At 40.1% G+C, this 21,432-nt stretch overlaps 1 protein-coding gene across 1 annotated transcript in view; it reads right to left on the minus strand.

The window, feature by feature from the left end:
- NRXN3 (neurexin 3) overlaps positions 1-21,432 on the minus strand; it is a 751,638-nt gene that overhangs the window by 465,194 nt on the left and 265,012 nt on the right. The gene's annotated exons all lie outside the window — the stretch shown is intronic.

Genomic DNA, 21,432 nt, shown 5'->3' on the forward strand with positions numbered 1-21,432 from the left:
AAGATGTCTGAAATACAAATGCACTCTGGTATGCTCAATATTGCCTGCACCAAAATCCACAAGTAAACTACACAGAAGGATGATTGAAGAAAGAAAGAAAAAAACAACAAATACAAAAAAGCCACACACAACACCAAAACACACAACTACTTGAAGACATGTAAAAACAGGAAAAACCCTAAGGAAAACCAAGCACCAAGATACAAGTGAAGAAAGGAAATACCTTCACTTTGGAATAGAAGCTCTACCAAATATTAGGAAAGCAAATCAGTGAGAAGTAATATAACCACACTGAATATCTGCATCCAGAAAATAAATGTGGGTATCTCAAAATGACTGGTCTCTCCAGATTTTCCCACAATTACCGTATTTTGTCATGAGCCAAAAGTTACAAAAAATCTCCACTGCTCCTAGCAGTTTTAGGGAAGAAGCCACCATAGAAGAGAATTTCCAAAACTTAGGAGTCCTTTCAATATTAAAAAGAAAAAATTTCAAGTCTTAGGATAACATTCAAAGTCAGCCACATTGCAGCAACTGTGACTCATCAAATTCTCACCTAAGACAGCATGAGACAGGAGAAAAGATGCAGGTAAAAAGGCATGACACCAAACCAGTTTCAAAGATCTTTGTGACCGGGGGCAGATTTCAGTGAGTAGTTTTATAATACCTTCAGCCCCTGCCTTTTACTGGAGTATGAGCCAGGGTCATCACAATCCTGGAGATGAGATACTAATACACAGGATAAGAAGGAGAGGAAAAACAACATAAAAAGAAGATTCATGACAGAATTTGGAATCTTTGCAGCGTTTAATACATCTCCTTAGAGATCTTAATTGCACATCAATCTTCTTCAGCTGGAGAGTGAGAGGTGAACGTGCAATTCTTTAGCTTGGCACAGAGGGCAAACTGAAGTTAGAAGAAAAGGAGAAAAGAAGGACATGCTGAATCAAAACTGGATTTTCTCTCCTCTTACCACAAGAGGACAAGAAGCTTTTCCTTAGTGCTTGCCAATACAGGAAAATTACTTTGGAACAAATAAGAATGTGGCTTAACAGCATTCTGTCTGTAATTCCCTTATTCTATACCTAGAGTTCTTTTGGCAGTTAAGCTTAATCCATTTCTAACCCACACAAAGGCAAGTTCAGTGCAGGGTACCCACGCAAGGAATTAGTAGAGAATAAGTATGCTAAAGTAAGAAGACATAAGCACAAAGTTCTTCATCAACCTTCATTGCCAATGTCACCCTTGTGACACTCCTGCTGCCAAGGCAGGAAAAAGAATTAGGTAGGAATTGTTGCTCTCTTCTCCTATAAATGAAAGACAAGAATTACCCTCTGCTGGTATCAGAGCAAGCCACATCCAAGTTATCTAGCCATATTCAGACTGGCATATGCAAGATAAAACAAGAGAGTAGTGTCCAATCTATGGACACAATCCTCTTTAAAGCCTTTAAGCTGTGTGTGATCTATGTGGCTCTAGACAGAACTTTAACATTTCTTACTGTAAGTCTTGGTTTTGGCTGAGATAGCATTAATTTTTTTCCTTGTGTCTGGTATAGTCCAGTGTTTTGGATTTAGTATAAGAATAATGTCAATAACATACTGATGGTTTTAATATTTATACTATGTCAAGGACTTTTCAGCTTCTCATGCCCTGCCAGGGAGAAGGCTGGAGAGGCAGAAATAGTTAAGAAGGGACACAACCAGAATAGCTGACTCCAAAATTATATTCCATAGCATATGGTGTCATGCTCATCATATAAACCAGGGGAAAGCTGGTCAGGGCCCTCTGCTCAGGAGCTGGCTGGGCATTGGTTGGGGAGTGGTAAGCATTGTGTATCACTTGCTTTGAGTATTCAAATGCTTTAGTTATTATAATAATAATTATTATCTTTCTTTTGTGTCCCATGTAATTGTCTTTGCCTCAACCCGTAAGTTCTCATTTTTAGTCCTTTCTCTGTCCTCCATCCCAGTGGCAGGGCCAGGGAGCGAGTAAGCAGCTGAGTGGTGCTCAGTTTCCATCTGGGCTTTACCCATGACACTGTATGAACAACTTATCTATCAAGAAAAACAATTGTTACAGTCCAGACTTATCAGATCTAGATTGGAGATTTATGTAATCAACAGACACTTGATTAGTAACTATGACCTTGTCTGTATTTCATCCCATAAATTCAAGATTAGAGAAGTCACTAGAGTTGAGATTACTATCTCAAACTCCAATCCTCAAACTCTCCTGTTCTTCAAGTTCATGTTCCTAAAGGTACACCAACAAAGGAATGCCCTGAATTCATTCAAAGGTGTGATGAATATGACTCCCATTCATACCAACAATATTTTGTTCTAAGGGCAGCTTAGAGTCAAGCAGAAAATAAAAAAGACACTAAAAAGCATTCCCAGTTTCTAATTCAGAAGAGTCATATTTTAAACTATTTTAAACTGTAGACTTATGCCACACTTTATGATTGGGAATACATAACATTTCTTCACAGACCTAAATGAACACTGTCAGGATTAAAATTATGGACTGTCCCCAGATGAGCATGCAGCGACACACACCTTCAGACCTTTTTAAGCCATCTTCCCCCTAGGTTCCTCATGAGATTATCTGAACATTTTAGAAAAATGTAGGTTAGATTTACTTATTATTTTAAGATATGCATGAAGTGAGAGATGAGTGGTATCAACCCATTGCACTTTCTCTTTATGATCAATTCTTTCTTGCTCTTATATTTAATGTTTGAATAGTGAAGAAAAGAGAAGTCTCTCCTGCTTCTAGAAATGATATTTGAATTATCTTTTTCTATAAATATAAAAGGTACTATAGAGTCTATACTTTCTTGAGGTGAAGCATAGGCCACATTAATTTTTAAAACCAAACCCGTATTTTGAATCTAAGCAGCACATTTCACATTTCAGGTCTGGCATCTCAACCATAACGTAAAACTTGCACTAGCAAAAGATGAAAAGGAGAAAGCATGTTTGTCTGCCCTGGAATTCTGCTGCCCTTAGGCATGAGCCAGAAATAATCCCAGAGGCAGAATGCAAATGAAATGTCTCGTCAGCGTGCAGGCCTTAATGCATTTTACCTTAAACATTTACATTAACAGATGGTCCCCTGCAGTCCCATAAACTCACTCCTGAGTTCATTTCCATCTCACTCCAGGCCCCATTTGTCACTGGTCGGACAGAAGAATGTTGCAAGGGAGTTGAGCCAGAACAGAGGAATGGGAGAAACTGTATTAAATGATTGGTGTCACCTACATATAAGCATTTGACCTCAGTTACAAAGGGAGAAAAAATAGTGTGTAAGAGGAAAATGAATGAATGGTGATGAGCAGATGACCTAGAACTCCCAAGATTAAAAAAAACAAACACCCCCCCCCAAAAAAAAAAAAACCAAAACCAAAAACAACAAAAAACAAACAAAACCAAAACACCAAAAAACACAAAAAATTCCCCCCTAAAAAACAAAAAACCACCACCACCAAAAATCAAACAAGAAAACCACAGTACTCCTTTTGGGGAGGAGGCAAATGGTACTTTTTAAAGTGGACATGTAGCTGTGTACTGTGACAGTGGCCTAGGTTGGCTCATGTATTTAAGGAAAAGTGACTGACATCAGGAATGGCATAAAACAGCCAGAATGCTCAGCCCTCACTTGTGGGAGACGTAAAACTCTCCAATCATTCCAGTGCTCTTGTACAAGACTTTGGCTTTTGCTGAGTCTCTAAATTCTCAGCTCTGTCACAGAAAGGGATATTGGTTTAACCAGGGGAAGAATAGAATTAAGCCCTGCCATGGTAGGTTGAAAGATACCAGCTCTTGAGCCACAGCTCATCTGTGGCTTGGGTTTGTTATAGCAAGGAAATAAATTTTGATTTGCTTGTGTTATTTTTATCTTGGCCAAAAGACAAAAAGAAATTGTTAGAACAGAGATACCTGCCAAAACAAAACTCTTAAGTGCAAGAAGAAAAACCACAAATCAGTCTAGTTGAACTCCATGAGGGATAAGAACACAAATGGATAAAAACTGGTGACAAGGTGCTACTTCTTTATTCAGGATCTGAAGAATATGAGCAACAGAGTTTGATCTATATTCTCACCAGAGTCTTACACAGATGCCATTGGTGCTCAGACTGTCCCAGATGTATAATACACTGAGTTATCTCAGAACATTTCTCTGAAGCACAAAAATATCAACTCTATTTTTCAAACTGAACTACATCAGAGATAAAGAAAATTGTCACTCCACAAAGAATATCCTTAGTCAAAAAGAAAAATTAAGTGAATCACTCAAATCTCCAGTTAATGTCACAATCATTCAACTCTGTCCAGACCATGCAACTGTTCTTTCTCCCTTCCCTGTGCAAGCAGGAAACAGGTGCTGGGATGAACTAGCACTATGGCCTAAGCTGCTTTGCTGTGATGGTAAGAAAAAGCACTGCCAATCCATTGTTTTCATCTCAGAAAGGATGCCTTTGTTTATTAAATTAAAATCTTACTTTACTTCTCTAAATTGCTTCAGGGGATAGAATATGCTGCACTTCACATTGCATCCATGGATTTTATAGTGTAAATTTGAATACAAGACTTATATTTGAGAATTAATGACAGTGCTCTACAGTAAAGATCAACATTCATAAGAAAATCCCATTGTGTCAGATTACTAAAATATATTGTTTTCTTTAAATCAGAGTAAGCTTGTCTACTCCTACAGTCTATATCAAGTCTTTCAGCCTGAGTCAAAATGTAAGACAATTATGAGAAATACTGTTTTCCATTCACCAGCAATTTTCACACAGGTTCTTTAGTTGCAGTTCACTATTGCCCAATGACTTCACAGATCATGCACCAGAGCATCCAGGTACTTTGGAACAGGATTTTGCTGAGCAAAATTTAAGAACATATTCATAAAGATGGGATTTTTCTTTAACGTCTCACACTTCAGAAGCCATTGGCATGCTTCCTCTATTTTAGAGGCTCATTAGAAGAAAAGCTTTATAAAACAGAGGAACAGAAAAACTGCATTCTCCAAAGATCCCATACTTGCATTCATGACACTCACACATTCTTTTCTTTCCCTAGAGTTCAACAGCATCTCCCTTGAAGGAAACCTCTACCCTTAAAATGAGTTAGCAGTATTCATGATAATCCACAATTTCTAATTTTCCCATTATCTGCCTAGCTGAAAACCCTGCTGGTACCTGGCAATGAAAGCAAGTCACAGCAGAAAGGCTACAGGAGAGTTGTTGGGAACTGCACTCAAGGCAAATGCCTCTGGCTCCCTCCTTGTAAACCTAGGCCACTTCCAAGTATAATTAAGGGACTGTGTCAGGAGGGGAAGAACAGCCTTGTAGAGATAGCCAGCTATATAAGAGCCACCTCTATCTTTAACATTGTTGTAAACTAGTTAGAAATATCAGTTCACTTGAACAAAAACTGGCCATGACCTGTATTTTAAGCATTTTCAAGTGCAAGTAATCAGTTAATAATTAGGGTTCTTTGTCAGAAGTCTCTCTCATTTATGCCATGTCTGGGGCTGAAACACATTTTATTCCACCTTTCAGCCTGTACATAATGAGGAAACAGGAAATGTAGCAGTGAGACTGGTTCTTCAATGATGTGATAACAAAACAAGTCTGGCATCAAAAGGGGAAACTGTACCATTTTGGAAGTCAGCAGCCAAAAAAATTACACTGCAACAATATTCTCCTCCAGCAGTTAAAATGCAAGCCTGACTGTTGCTGTGTTCCTTCTACATTAAACTCAGTGAACACCTAGGGGGTTGCAGTGAGAGGGAATTTTAGACACCACTGTATCCCAAAGGCAACCCTCAGAACTTCTGTAATCTCAAGGCCAGCACAGTCACTGTGAAATTCAGCCAACTTGCTTGCAGAAACAACCTCTGCTTTTACATCAGGTTACCCTTTTCCTCCTTGCACTGTCAAACCAGCTGGGGAAAGATCACACCCTCATGGCTGCAGTATTCGCTAGTTTGTATTTGTTACTATAATTACATTTGGTCTTCAGCTTTAAAAAATCTGAATAAATCCTACATGTTTTTGCAAACTACATTCCCTAAATAGACATGCTGATCATCTTCAAGCAGCCAGACCTTTCCAATAATTACCTGCTAGGATACCACAGTACTTGTCCACTTATTGTGGCCTGAACTGGAAGATTTTTACAGGTATCACAGTATGTGCAGTGCCCAGAGTAATGGCAACCACACATATATACATGCAACCACACAGGTATTTATACACCTCTAGAAAACATCCATATAACACTGCTTTAAGCTGCATTCATGTATATCCTGAGTGAGTACAGGTGACTTCTACAGGAGCAGCAATTCTCATAGGTCTTCTTGAGGGAACGGGCTTCATATCAATGAACAGGTAAGCTGTCCCCATTGCCAATTGCTGGATTCCGTAATGATGAATACAGCTCTTTTCCCATAGAATCATTCCCTGAACCGTCCACGACGAGGAATTCAAGTCCAAGAACAAAACAAATGTTTGAGTACAGGTCTAATGCTTACAGAACATTTGTGCATATCTTGCTCTCATTTTTATGTCACTTTGACTCAACTGTAAAGGAAAGAAATCTCCACTCAGTGTTACTGGATGAGATCATGATAGCAAGTATTTCATTTCCACCATGGCAAAATTTTACTCGTCAATCTTTTGTGTTCTTTCAGTGAGTGGTGATTTAAGCAAGCTATATTTATAGCACTGATTCTGCGAAGGGAGAGAGTGCCCAGTGAGAAAGGACTGCAAGTGATGGATCCCAAGGGAGCTAAAACACAGATGTCATAAAAACGCATTTCAGAAACTGTACACAAAGGCACAGCTGTGCAGTGGGAAGCAAAACAGGTGGCACTGGCATCAGGGGCTGGCAGAGCATGGAAATAAACATACTGCCTCGTGTTACAGTACAACATTGCCACAAGATACCATCAAAAAGACCCATAAAAAAGGCCTCTGAAAAAAGACCTCTTTCTCCACTGCCTCTGGAGAAGTTGCTGAGGTTAAGCAGCCCCCTTTAAACAAAGCATCCCTAGAGCACAGAGTGCATTTGTCCTCGATCTGTGAATTTACACAAACTACCAAAGACTTGTGAAGCCAGCTGGAGTTAAGAGCCCCTCAGCAATATACTGAATCAGTGCCACACTCACCCCGAAGTCCTCTACTTAGAAGCAGCTGTTTTTCTACTGCTTTTGTTCAGCTTTGCACCCTGAGGTTGAAGAGGCCAGCTATCCCTCTCACTCAGTGTCAGGTCAAGAGACAGCAACTGAAGCAGCACAGGACCCAGGAGTCATCCCATTGCCACTTGCCGGTCTGCACACCAGACCAGGCTGCTTCACTTCGCTCTAATCTGCTGTTTTGTAGACAAATTCTCTCTGCACAACAGATTTTGAAGAGTTAATCAGCTCTCTTCTCAGTGGTTAGGACAGATTTAAGGGCAGTGTGATCCTAGCAGGATGCGAGGTTGTGCAATTTACTGCTATAAATCAACTGCCTTGATTCAGATTTTGAAGGCTGGAGCAACTCCATCGGAGGCAGTGGGGAGCTCACACACTTCACTGACATCTGACACCTTGCAATGTTTTAAAAGTATGTTCTGCAAAGCAACACCAATAAAAATGACAGTGTAGAGCTCTGTTTTTGTTCTGTGATGCCAGATCAAATCTTCTGAACAGACACTCAAAAATCTAACGTAGCCATCCCAACCACACTGTCTTTTATGTCACCATCCACAACATTCCTGTTTTAGGAACATAGCTGCCACTATTGGTGCAACCATGATTAACACACTGGAGGGCCCACTATGTCCCTTGCTTTTCAAAGGTTCTAAATCTAATCTTTTTGAGAAGGACATAAGAATCACCCAAATAGCTAGTTTGGGACCAGGTTTGTGTCATCTGTGCTTGTTTTCACATGTGAATTTTATTCTTTTTAATTGCAAAAATAAAAATAAATTTTAAAGAAGAGTAATAGCATACAGTTATTCACTGTTCATCTGTACAAAGAAGGTATTTGTATGCCCAGCTGCTTCACAAAATCACTGAAGATGCCAAGTTGATCATAACTGAGACACCAGTAAAATGCAAAGTTAACTTAAGAAAATTAAAGCAGCCTATTAAAAATGGAAAGTGTATGGAATTACTTTTGTTATCAGGCATTTCAAACCCTTCAGTCTTTCCTCTGACACTTGTTTGTATTTGTATTCTTTGAAGGAACATGCCAGGATTTATTATGACTAGAAAATTCTCAATGCTATTACTCTTCCAAATATTTATATATTTTGATGAAGAGGATCTTCTTCCACAGTGTTTCCAATGACTCTGAGGTACGCAAGTAGTACAAGGTGCAGCTCAAAGAGATTAGAGTCACCAAAGTTTTAAGACACAACACTTACAAAAGAAAATAATAACATAGCTGGTTGAAACAAATCACATTTGAAAAGAGAGTTCAGGATAACTGTAGAGATCACCACAGAAGTAGCTTTAAAAAACAAAAAAGCCTCTCCTGTCCCATGGGTCAACTGCAGTGACAGAGTCTCCAGCGGGAGCTTGGCTTGCCTCACTGCTGCAACTCTTGCCAGCCCAGCTTCACTGTGATCCCTCCTTTGACCCCCACGCAGACGCTGCAAGGTTTTGCTGGTTCTCAGACATTAGGCACGTGAAACAAACAAAGAATTTTTAAAAATTACTATACTGATTTTTAAAAATGGACTATAGTGAAATTTTCCTTTAACAGCTTAAGAAAATCCAGCTGATTCCAAGGAGCCTTGCACTCAGACCATCAAAAGACCATGAGGCCTGGAAAGATAACCTTGCAAAGAAAGCATGGGTTTAGGACAGTACCACAGTATTGAGCTCAGTTTTCCAACAGATTCTATGAAATACCAGGAAAAGATATTCAAACATTCTGGGACAAATCTAATGATTTAGTTTTATTTATCTAGAAAGATAATTATGGGTATATGAAAAGTCATTGAGCACACAAATGCCTTTAGCATCAATGGGAAGCCAAATATCTCATTGTGACTGCAGGGGTAAGGAGACAAATGAATCAAGCTTCTTATCTCAGGGCATAAATTCAACTTCCTCATGTGAAAACCCTGCCTCTGTATTTTCAGGAGAAAGTATGGATAAACAAATAATATTGGATAATAGCTAATTCTTCTCAGCCTACTGTGGTTTTGGCTCAGCCCTGCTACAACTGGTTTTCACTCATTTAGCTAACTGTGGCCACAACCCCATCTGCATCCAAAGATGCCTGGTTCTACTAATTTTTACATCTCAAAGCACTGCATCTTACTGCACCCATCAGACTGAGCCCTGGCTATTGATTAATCCTTAGCAAAAACTGCTACAGGCCTGTTCGGTCATAGGCAAACAATATCAGATTCCCCAATTCCTTTTTCTTTTCTTATTTCCTTTGTTTTTACTTTCCTTTCTTTTTTCCTGTTTTAACTCAATTAATTAATTAAGTGCCTGGCAGGGCCAAGGCCCTCCCCACAACCTCCCTTTTGAGTAACATGCCAGAGCACCAAAATGGCTCTTTGTAAATCTAATTGAAACAAAAGCTATTGACCCAGACACATTTGCAAGTAAATCTGGTTGGACTTCAATCAGAGAGCCTGTGTTTGACAGCAAATTATGCTTAAGTGCTACAGCAAGAAAAATTAAAGGACTGAAACACACACCAGTAAGTCTAGCAAATGAGATTCAGAGCAGAAAAGGAGAAGTGCAGGGCTGTTTCTTATTATATTCCTCTTATTATAGGAATCTAGCACTAAGGAGATTTGTTGCCCTCCAAGAATGCTTGGGCACAGGAAATGATCCTACACTGCTGTGAAAAGGGCAACAACCAGAGACAGGGGCTAAGGGTGAAGTTAACTACATCGCAGGAGACCTGAAAATGTCACCTTGTCTTTTGATTAGGGGTTTTTCAGTCTAAAGCTGAAAATGAAGAAAGCACAGTTTGCAACTGCTGCTCCAAGAAATTATCTTCAGAAAGGCCACAGCAATGCTACAAGTCAGTGTAATGCAGCTACCAGCCCTGTCCTCACCCAGATAATAATCTGCCATGTATTACTGAAATAAATACAAATTCCAGCAGAAACAACGGCAGTGGACAGCTGAATCCCCTGTTCTACAACCTCACACAGCACATGAAACAAGGAGATCCTGAGCAGGAAGGTAAAGTGCTCCTCATGCAAGGAGAGCCACAACATGAAACAATCATTGCTTGCTACAATTCAACAGGAATAAAAACATTATGTCCTGGAACAACCCGGAGGGCAGAAAAACATATTAATGTTCTTAGGGAAAACAAAACAAAACAAAACAAAACCAAAAACCCCCACATAACATCATCTTCATTCCTACCACAAAGGGACTAAGACAGCTCATCATTTTTATTTAACTATGCTCATTTGGGTGTGATATTTATCAAAATAATTATGCCAATAGAAACCCTAATTTAAACACAATTCTGTATGTTGGCACAGTAATCATGGTAAAGACCAGGATCTCTGACTCTCTTCTAAAACTACTGTGCTCTGCATTTGAAGCCTTCTTCATGCCTTTTCCTCTTTATCCACTTTATATCATGGTGAAACATCACAGTCCATAATAAATAGATTAACTAGAAGTGGAAAATAGTTTCCAACACTTTTCTCTTGAGACTAGGAAAATAAGCTTCCCCCTCAAGGTTTAAATGAACTTCATGAATGGATAACCAAACCTCGTAAGCTGGCATGTCCCAAGGAACTTTACAGACATAAATCTTCCAATCAAGCCCTCCTAGTAATCTCTGTGTTCTCTGCTGCTATCAGCTGGGTTCCCACTGAACAAGGCAGGCGGCCTCACAGATCAGTGGGCAAGTTGTGCCTCTGATGTGTTTGACTGTCACATTCATAAACACAACAAGCTCTGCCAGCAGCAATAGCAAGGCAGCATGGTGGGGGATTCAATACAGTTCACAAGCTGCAGAGCACAACATTCATCAGTGCAAACAAACTCAGTCCACGGCTCTTCAAGCTGGCTTTCACAGCAGGGGCAGACAGCTGCCAGTGGTGCCCTGTGTCCTGCATTTGCTCACTCCTCAAACCCTGAATCCCCAACGCAGGAGCTCATCTTCTGTGACCTACTGGACCTCGTGGCTACAGCCTAACAAACACTGACCGCTCAGGACACTTTTAGAAGCACCTCAGAGAGATGCCCCACCTCTCTCTTAAGGGGAATTGAGTGCCAAGCCTTTCTCTGAAAAGGACAACTGTATAAGCTACATCAAATGCCTCAGACAATTACATATCAGGTCCAAGAAAGCATCCTGGTACCTGAACCCAGCAAAGACCATTGTCCATCAGGCCATGACCTCCATCCACATACCATCTCCTCCTAGCATACAAGTAGATATGAAGATAAGTGCTTTTTAAAAATAAAGTAGTAAAAAAAAAAAAAAATTACTGTGATTCCTCAATACCAAACATTTTTTTAAAAACGCATGTTTAGGAACATTTCTCTCTCCTCTCTCTGAAATGCCATTACTGAGATGAAATTGGAGTATTTAACAACACATTCAATTGTGAAAGAGAGAGCAAGGAAAGGATTCTATATTCAAATTTTAAAATAGAAACTTAGGAAAGTAAAATCTTACTATATAACCCATAGTTTGAAAGGGTAAAAAGATTGCTCTGGCCAAGAAATCTCCAAGAATTTCACCCATCCCTGGAGATGAGACTCTTAGTTTCATGCTTGATAAAGAATTACACACCAGTTCCTGGTAGCCTTGGCTTAGTGCTGTGTCCTGGATCAGAGCTGATGGGAAGCAGACTGTTACCTACTGCATTGCTGCAGCTCTTGGACTCTCCAGACATCAGCAAAGATGAGAACCCAATGGATGGCAGCTGGGGACTGAGCTATGAAGGGAAAGAAAGCAAAATGAAAAGAAAAAAATAATTGAAAAGATAACTATGTTGGCTACCTTGACAGATATTGACAAGAATAGAAACAATAAAAAGTCCCTGCTGTGAAAAACTCGTCAAGTAGGGGATGATGCATACCATGCAGACCTCATGCAGTGTCCTCCCTCAAAGATGTCACAGTTCTCATCAGCTTTGCTACTGTAATATTCCTCCAGGAGAGGAGAGCTTAGCTGACACCCTGCCAGCCATCCCAATGACTGCTGACAGCCTCAGGGAACATAGGGATGGGAAACGGATGCCTGCATTCAAAGGCTGCTGTCAAGCCCAGATAATAACCCATGCTGCAAGGCAGCATTGCCTAAGCATGTGTAAATACCTACAGGATCCATACGTACACACACACACATTTACATATCCTCAGCTGTATCCACAGAGATGAGAGGGAGACAGAGTTGAGTCTGCACGATTCCAGCAAGCCTGGGGTGGTGTTGTGAGGCACAATGTGAGCTTATTCACATGACAGCTGCACTAATTCCTTTGATCTGCAGTGACTGGGTTGCCCCATTGCTATGTTATATAATAATATAAATTAAGATCAGCTACAGTAAACAATAATATAGCATGAAATACAGTCAGTGTTTGTTCAGTGGACATTACCAGCACAGACCCAGAAATAGCACAGCACCTGGAGAGAGAAAATACTCCCCTGAGGTTTTGACATGAATTTACTGAGCAGGACCTACTGGATGCTCCTTGCCGCTCATCCTCAGAGTCTGATCATCTTGCCTCAGTTTTGGACACATTGCAGACAGTAAACTCCGAGTCTATGCCATTCTCCCCTCACCTCAAAGCTGTAAGATACCAGCAACCCTTGGAGATTTGACTCCAGTCAAACTGCAGTATCCATTTCCCACGTGAGTGAACCCAAATGGGCACTTGACTACCTGCCACACCTTGCCTGCAGGTAAATCCTAAGGATGTAGCAAGAACATTACCCTGTATTCCCAGTGCTCATTTGACTAATAGCAGTAAGAAAACTCGAAGGAAAATGTAATATGACATTAAATTAGTTCACGTTCTATACATATAACTCTTTCAAAGTTTGCAGGAGTGGATATAACTTATTTTAATTCTTGGCAATATCACATTCCTGAAGATGCTTCTTTAACGCATGTCAGCGGCCAAGATGAGGGCTGGTAACTTTGAGGGGTGCAGTTAGTTGACACACTGCAATATTAAAACTATTCCTAAATTTTTAATTTAATTCCATCTTCCTTTTTTTTTTTTTTTTATTGAAGAAATAGAAAAAGGATAAAAGACCTAAACCCTCCACAATCCAATCCAAACATTAATTTTTTATACAGGAAACCACAGGAATTCACGTGTTTTGTTACTGTCCAGGGCACTGTGGAAGCTGATTACCAAATTACCAATTTATGGGCTACCCAGCCTTAATCCACCTAAGCAGCAATGTATTTCATAGAGTACAGATCTAATTAAATATTCATCACTTGGGCTGTAATTTGATCAGGTTTACCAAATATGGTAAATTTGGTCAGTGGTTTACCAAATATGAAAATCTGCCCACCTCCCCAGCAAAACATAAAGCAATACTTAAGTTTAAAAAAGATGACAACAGTCAACATCATTTGATGGAGGGTTTTCCTCCTGCTCTCTTTCTTTACTGTACCATCTGGGTTACCCAGGACTCAAAACCTACAATAACTCACTTTATCCTGTTCCAAAGCAAACCACAAAAAAAAAATCAGACCATGAGTTCCTGAGGCCCTATGATTTACAGGCAAACAGCTCTGATTCAGTCCAGAGTGAAATAGATCAACAAGAAAAGAAACCAGAGCCATCACAAAACGTTAAGAGTTTTCAGCTTGCCACAGCACTGATTAAAGAGGAAAGTGTTTCTCAAAGCATATGTGGAGCAGTCATCTTTCCCGGCACCAACCTCGTGCCATTTCTCAGATCATGACAAGGAATTCTCTAAAACAGAAAAAATCAGACCCGTACTTATCAGATTGCCTAAGTAAAACAGCATTTTTTTAATCAAAAGTCAGCCACGTACCAAAGGAAATCTTACCAAAGAGAATGAAATCAGAAATTCCACATTAAAGTTGCTGTGGGCTGGATGATGGATATGAGGTACTTGCTATGGCTCAATAAAGCCTTGTCAGTTGACACCATCATGTGGGCCCGGACTTTTAGCTCCTGCTACAGTAGAAGACAAATCCTGAGAAACATGCTGAGACAGCGCTGTCACAGTTAAATATCATTGCCTTTTAGAGCAGCACCTCTTAAAAGAGGACCTGCTGGCCACATTTCTTTTGATGCAGCCCAGAATACGGTTGGCTTTCTGGGCTTTGAGCGTGCATTGCTGGGTCATGTTGAGTTTCTTATCCACCAACATACCAAAATCCTCTTCCTCAGGGCTGTTCTCAGTCAGTCCATTTTTCACCCAGCCTTTATTTCTGTTTGGGATTGCCCCAGTCCAGGCACAGACCTTGTACTTTGTCTTGCTGGATACTATAAGGTTTGCATAGGCCCACCTCTCCACACTGTTAAAGTCCCTCTGGATGGCATCCTTTCCCTCCTACACATCAACTCCACCGCTTAACTTGGTGTTGTCGAAAAACTTGCTGAAGATGCAGTCAATCCCATTGTCCATGGCACCAACAAAGAAGCTAAAAAGGCCCAGTCCCAACAATGACCCCTTTGGAGCATCACTCATCGCTGGTCTCCACTTGGACTTGGAGCGTTGAGCACAAGTCTTTGAGTGCTACCATTCAGGCAATTCCTTATCCACCAAGTGTTCCACCCATCAAATCCATGTCTCTCCAGTTTAGAAGCAAGAGTGTCGCTTGGAACAGAGTCAAGTGCTTTGCACTAGTCCACATAGATTACATTAGTGGCTCTTCCCTTATCCACTCTAACCCTGGTCATAGAAGGCTTTCCCAAAAAGGAATGTCACAATGCAGGCTAAATCATAGCTAGGACTGGAAGTGAACCACTGCAAAGCAGCTATAAAGGGACTGTTAAACAAATAGAGATTTTGCTGCTTAGCCAGGATACTGATGCTAGTGCTACCGGCCTAAAAATCACCAAGAACAATATACAGCTCCATTCAAAGGAAAAGCATACCAGAACTTGATGGATGGGGGTTGGCCTCTCCTCCCAAGCAACTAGATAAAGGACAGTAGGAAATGGCCTCAAGTTGCACCAGGTTCAGGTTGGAAATCTGGAGGAATTTCTTCACAGAAAGGGTGTTCAGGCATTGGAATGGGCTGTCCAGACAGATAGTGGAGACATCATCCCTGGAAGTGTTCAAGACATGGTGCTTAGCGCTATGGTTTAGTTGACATGGTAGTGTTTGATCAAAGGTTGCACTCACTGATTTTAGAGGTTTTTTCCAACCTTAATGATTCTATGATTACCTACAGGTGCACAGGATTCAATTAAGCCTATGCCCATGGTGCCTTTGACAGCAGGCACCCTTCCCTTCAATTCTGAGACGACTCACCTTCACTTCATTCTCCACCTCAAAAATAACACAAAATGTAGACAGGATCACAGCCACTACCAAAAAGCTGATTCCTCTCTACAAAGCATACTCAGTATTCTTCAGAGCTCTAACCAAAGAGCTGACCTTGCCCAACCCTGCACAGAGGGGATCTTTGACTGCATGATCTAGCTCTGCCACTAGAAAGAGGTATTACTGTCATATCCATTTACCTTTGCTAGCTCCTGGCAGCACTGGTAGGCTGTCAAGAAAAGAAATGAGCTAATGTTCACCAGCAGACCCTTGCCCGCTTCTGCTCTCTGGACATGACAAGCTCTGTCATTTCTCATATGTGAAAAATCGGAGTAATAATGCCTCTCCCCTCCAGGATGATATAATGGTGTCTGCACAAATAGAGAAGAGCAGCAGAAACTCTGGCATTCAGTACAGTGTGCAGTATACAGATACCAAGAAAAACAACAAAATATCAGAACAAAATATTTTTTTAATGCCATCTTTGATCAAAAGAGGATTTCATACGTGGGGAATTGGCTCACATTGCTATTGAAGAAAAATCCATTGAAGCTGGTTCCTCACTGTTGGTCCTTTCAACAGCTCTGCCTTTACAAGTCAGAGCTGCCACATTTGGCACTTCCTTGTTTTCTCCAACTGTGAACCTGGTAGAGGGATCTGGAGCTCACACTGCCTGTAATGCAGACCTTTCTCCACTGTTAGAGTTGCACAGGCTACAGGCAAAGACTGCTACTGCCACTCAGTGCTGACACTGGCACTGATCATTTCCTCCAGCTGAGGAAAGGAGAAAGCAATGCGAAAGGTTGAGACTGCAGAGGTCAACTCTTCCTTCCCCCTTGTCAACAAGCTTTTTCCATGTGAAAAGCCATTACCAAATTTATGCCCTCTTATGGTTCAAATTCTCTCAGAGACTTTTACCCACACAAACATGTAAGAATGAGTCAGACATTGGGCAGGACAAGCTATATCTCCACCCAGAAATCAAACCTGCAGAGAACCTCTCTTCCAACTTGTGTTCCCCCTATCTATCAAGCACCTCTCACCTTGACTAGTTAAGAATATTGATGAATACCATCTCTTTGCAAGTTCATCAACAGTATCACACAAATAATATGAATGGCATTGAGTAATGCTAAAGAGAAGCCCATCAGCAGCTGCCTTAAGAAGATGCAGAGAGTGTTTAGCCAAAATTATCTTAAGTGCTTATGGACTACTTCTTGTCACTGCTGGTTACAGAGAATCTTATTCCTTGATGATTCACTTTTTACACTCCAATGCACAGGCCATTTCAAACAAACCCCAAAAGAGATACTGCAATGTACTGAATAAATTGTGCAAAATCTCTGAATGGCTCTGACACATGCAAGAAAATAATTGCACTGAGGGAGCTTCAGCTGCTATGTACTTGAAGGGAAAAAAAGTAAGTTTAAACACTAGGCATACCTATTTAAGAAACAATGTGATGTAGTAAGTCTGTTGCGTAACTCATAGCAAAAAAGGGTAATTTATCAAGAGAGAGTTCTATTCCTGTCTTGATCCAGAATCCACATTGGAGAATAAAACACCCCACAATAAAAGAAAACCCCAAACCCTAATAAAACCTTTGGCTGATTGAGCATGAAGGAAATCTTTTCTCAACATGTACCAAAACATGCAAAGACACGGCACGTAAAAGTTCACCTGTGCTGTCACCTCTTCCTCTGCTACACATTGTATACAAATGATTGCCCTCGAGGGTGTAATTTAATTCTGCTCATTTCAGAATTAGTGCAGCTGCCATTACAGCAAGGCCATTTCCTCTGCAAGAATTCATAAAACTTGAAGTCCAGAAGTTTATCTGCTTTTTTAAACTGGCAACTGCACTCACACACAGATAAAAAAAGGAGATAAATAGCTTAAAAAAAAAGGGAAAAAATTTAGAAGGACAGAAGGATTGGTGAACTGTCAGTGGTCAGTAGATATCAGCAAAAATGAGAGGAAGAGAGACAGAAAAAAAGGAAGGAGAGAGACAAAAGAAAGAACAAAAGTGCATTTTTATTACAATATTACAAGCCCTCTGATTGCTCTAATTACACCTAAAGGAAAATAAAACATGCCTGCTAGTAGCAAGTGCATGAATAATTAACTGGAAAGGAAGGAAGGCTGCAAAGATGCAAAAAGCCCAAACAATCTTAAGCTATGGGCAGGTTCTCTGCAAAGCAGGAAAGCATTTAGTTCCTGATGTGTGGTGGTATTTTTTTTCCATTTTCCTCCCTTCCTGTATGTCAGCTGAGCTTTTCTTCTCCTCCTCCCCCACCATTCTGGGCCTGTGGTAAGCCACTTCATCTTGCAATGCTTATACTTCTTACTGTGACTTACCACTTTAAGTGCAAGCTGTCTGATTCTACAGACTGTTTTGGTAAGAGCATCTCCTAGGAAAATCCAAGAGAACACATAGGAAATGGATTTTTTTTTTTTTTTTTGAAAGATCAGCAGCTCAATTGCAGCAGTCCCTAAGGTGTACAGTAAAATCTGAGGCTTCAGTAGACACTAAAAACATAATTAGACCTTTTAAATTTAATAGTGCTCCCTTTCACAGCTCTTCTAAACAAAACCAGTTTGGGCCCCAATGTCTTAACCCACCTCCAGTCATCTTAATGATTTATACAAGGAGATTAAATTAAGCAAAATTATGGTGTTCTTTTTGTCTGCTCCCTAAACTGTCCTTTAATTTTGGAAAAGTAACCCTCAGGAGTTTTTCCTTGGCACAGAAAGTGAAACTGAAGTGTTAGGCTTTGGAATGTATTGTACAATACAAACCCACCCAACTAACCAATCATATAGGAAAGAGCAGAAAATGGTTTGATCTTGTACTTTAGCATACACAGTAGACAGATGGGTTCAATGGAAAATCTCTGGAATGAAAAGAAACAAATTAAACCAAAGGTGATCAAATAAATATCTTAGATAAAGCTTTTATGTTCAATATAAACAAAAAGCAAACACTTCTGGAAATATTAGTAGAATTTTACAAAGCAACTGGAAGGGATATGGGGTGGGTAAACATGTTATTAATGACTACAGAGAGAATCTCAAATGATGAAGTATTAATCGTCATTTCATCTATTTTGCTGAAACTTCAAAAAAAGAAAGAGAATAAACAATTCCAACAGGAAGTTACTAATAGGACCCAGCAAAGGTTGTATCTTTTCATCCTGAAGCAATGTCTTTGCTGATCCATAGGAATGAAAACATTTGCTTGCAATTAATCAAGGAATTAAAAAAAAGTCTTGACCTAATTTTCTGGCATTCCAGAACAATGCTGATATCAATCACTTTAAGTCTGTAGTGGGCTAAGTGCTAAATAAAGCTACTTCCAAATTACAGATATTTACCAAAATAAACATATTTATTACACAGTAGGCACAGGGAAGAAAAAGAAAAGAAGGAGGAAAATAAAGATTTAGAAAGAGAGGTCCTTACATCTACTTATTTATCTAATATCTGGAAGTAAAAGCTTTTTGGAGTGCAGAAATCCAATTGCTACATGGACCATGATGGATTAGCTCTGGTAAGACGAAACAAATAGCCATTCATCTTACTGCTCACATCAGCACTGGGTGCACCATGTACAGAACTGAAATGAAAAGCCTACAGACAACCATAAGCGGGGGATGAACAGACATTTGCAATGTTAGAGTTGTCTGTTTCCTACAGACAGCCCTAACATGCAGTACAAACCTTTGCAAAACAGTTTTGGTACAAGAGCTAACTCTGAATGCCCTTTTGGAGTCTCAAACCAGTCATATTTGAAACAGCCATTCTGTAATTCTCCCCTCTCTATGGACAGTCACACTGAGAAAAGCATGTACATAGTCATCCATCCTGGAACTGCTTGAGGGCTCCCCCTCCCCTCAAAGCATCTCAGAAGGTGTGCCCTTCAAAGGCCTTTAATCTACTGCTGTAATACAACTTCCACACTATCTCCACCAAATGCTGTGGCAACATTTTGTTCCCACTTTTAAAGCCTCTTCTAAATATGAAGATTGAAATAAACATATTGAAACAGCAAATTAATGTATCTAAGGCTACTCTTATATTCATTTTATAATGCCTTAATAGTTTTACTGATCGGAGGTATATTGCCCTAAGGAAAAATGGAATTTCTGCATTTATGGCAAGGGAATTAAGAGCAAAAAAAACTAGTCTTGCTGGAATCTGAACTTATGGGTTCAGGATACTTTCCATTTTGATGCTGAGAGCCCTGAGTAATGATCCTCAGTCCAGTACACCACTTTCCTCTTGACTTGAAGAAGAAAAGGCTTAAGAAAGCCCTGATCTTTAGCATCCTATTTCAGGACCTTTAGAAAAATTTTGAAGATATCATCATCACTAGTATTAAAGTAGATGCACAAAAATAGGGATTCAGTTGAACAGAAAGTTGATTATGGACATTGAGCAACTCAGGCATGGCAACACATTTTCTCTCTGGCACAGCCAGAAGTGACTTTCTATTTGCCAAGCCAGATACTCACTCTCACTTACTGAGACTCCTGAGCCATGCAGCAAACACCCTGTTCCTACTTTCTTCCTCAACAGATGTAATTAAACACTTTCAGGACAAAATTGTTTTGTTCTTTGGTTTCTTCTTTGTTTTGCCTTTTTTTTTTTTCCCCAAAGCACCTTGTCCTCTGTCTCACACTGCTTTTTATTGCTTAGGTGAAAGAAACTTAATGACTTTTCAGCAGTATAGTAATTACAGTCCTGGTGGAGTCTGTAGAGGCAGGAGGTCACTAACACCTGAGCAAATCTGATTCCAAACAGCATATCTCCCTTCACCTGTAACATATAAGAACTGTAGTTGCCTCAGGGTATTCATTCTGCACTGTCTTGTGTGAGTGGAAGCATATGTTTCTCTTCCTCATCAGTGTTTGTCAGAAATTTCTCTTTCCTAAATCCCCTGGTCAACAGCACCAATGGTACAGCTGCAGTTATTCCATTCTCCTCTGCCCTGTGAGAGGAGGAGCAAAAGGAGCCCAGATAATAAGGTCAAGGGCTGAGGAAAGAGTGAAGGACTTCAGAGAGAAAACCATCCTCTCCTTAAGGCTACAGAAGTGTTCCAAAGCCACATAAAGAAGCAGTAAAAGAGACCCTATTTGAGATGCAGAGCAATCAGAGAAAGGAGAGAGCTCTACCTACAAAGAAAATTGGAAATGAGAAGCAGCAACGGAGAAGGTTCTACACAAGTTGTGCACTTGAACCGAAAGAAGTCTGTTTTCTATCACCTCCAGACCCTGAAAAAGGTAATGGTATCATAGAGCCACCATCAACAGCCCTCTACAGGAAGAGGAGCACCAGTCCACACATACACACCATGACTCCAGTCTCCAAACAATAAAAAAAAAAAACAACCTAAAGTGATGAAATACTGAATGTTTCCTAATGTACAGTATTCTCACATCCTGCTGTTATCCCTCCTCTTCTGAATAGAGACTTTTTAATCAGTGGTGTGCATGATTAGTTATGAGTAAGATACAGATGATTACTCATACGTGAACCTCCACTTAGGCGAGATAGCTCCTGATAAGTTTTATTAATATAATTTTAATCCACAGCTAAAAAGTTAGTTGTTCAGAGGGTTTTGGTGCTCATCAGCCTCAATTCACATATTCACCTAGTACTAATTCTATTAGTGAATTTCATCACTGAAAGAGAGCTCCCATTAAATAAACTTCATGAACTGTTCCACAGATGTTTAACAAACTGAACAAGCTTCCTCACACTCACAATTCTAAAGATCTATGTACCAAAAAGCTCCAGCAGATTTACTTCTAAAACTCACCAGCCTCACAACTGAGCATGTGCCCAGCTGTTGCATCCTTGTTAAATGCTCGGATTACATGAGCTTTTGCTCAACAGTAGCTCTGGGCTCCTCCCAGGAGCCAAGATCTGATGAACAAACATTCATGA

Source organism: Vidua chalybeata, chromosome 6, assembly GCF_026979565.1.
Source record: "Vidua chalybeata isolate OUT-0048 chromosome 6, bVidCha1 merged haplotype, whole genome shotgun sequence".
Taxonomy (NCBI): domain Eukaryota; kingdom Metazoa; phylum Chordata; class Aves; order Passeriformes; family Viduidae; genus Vidua; species Vidua chalybeata.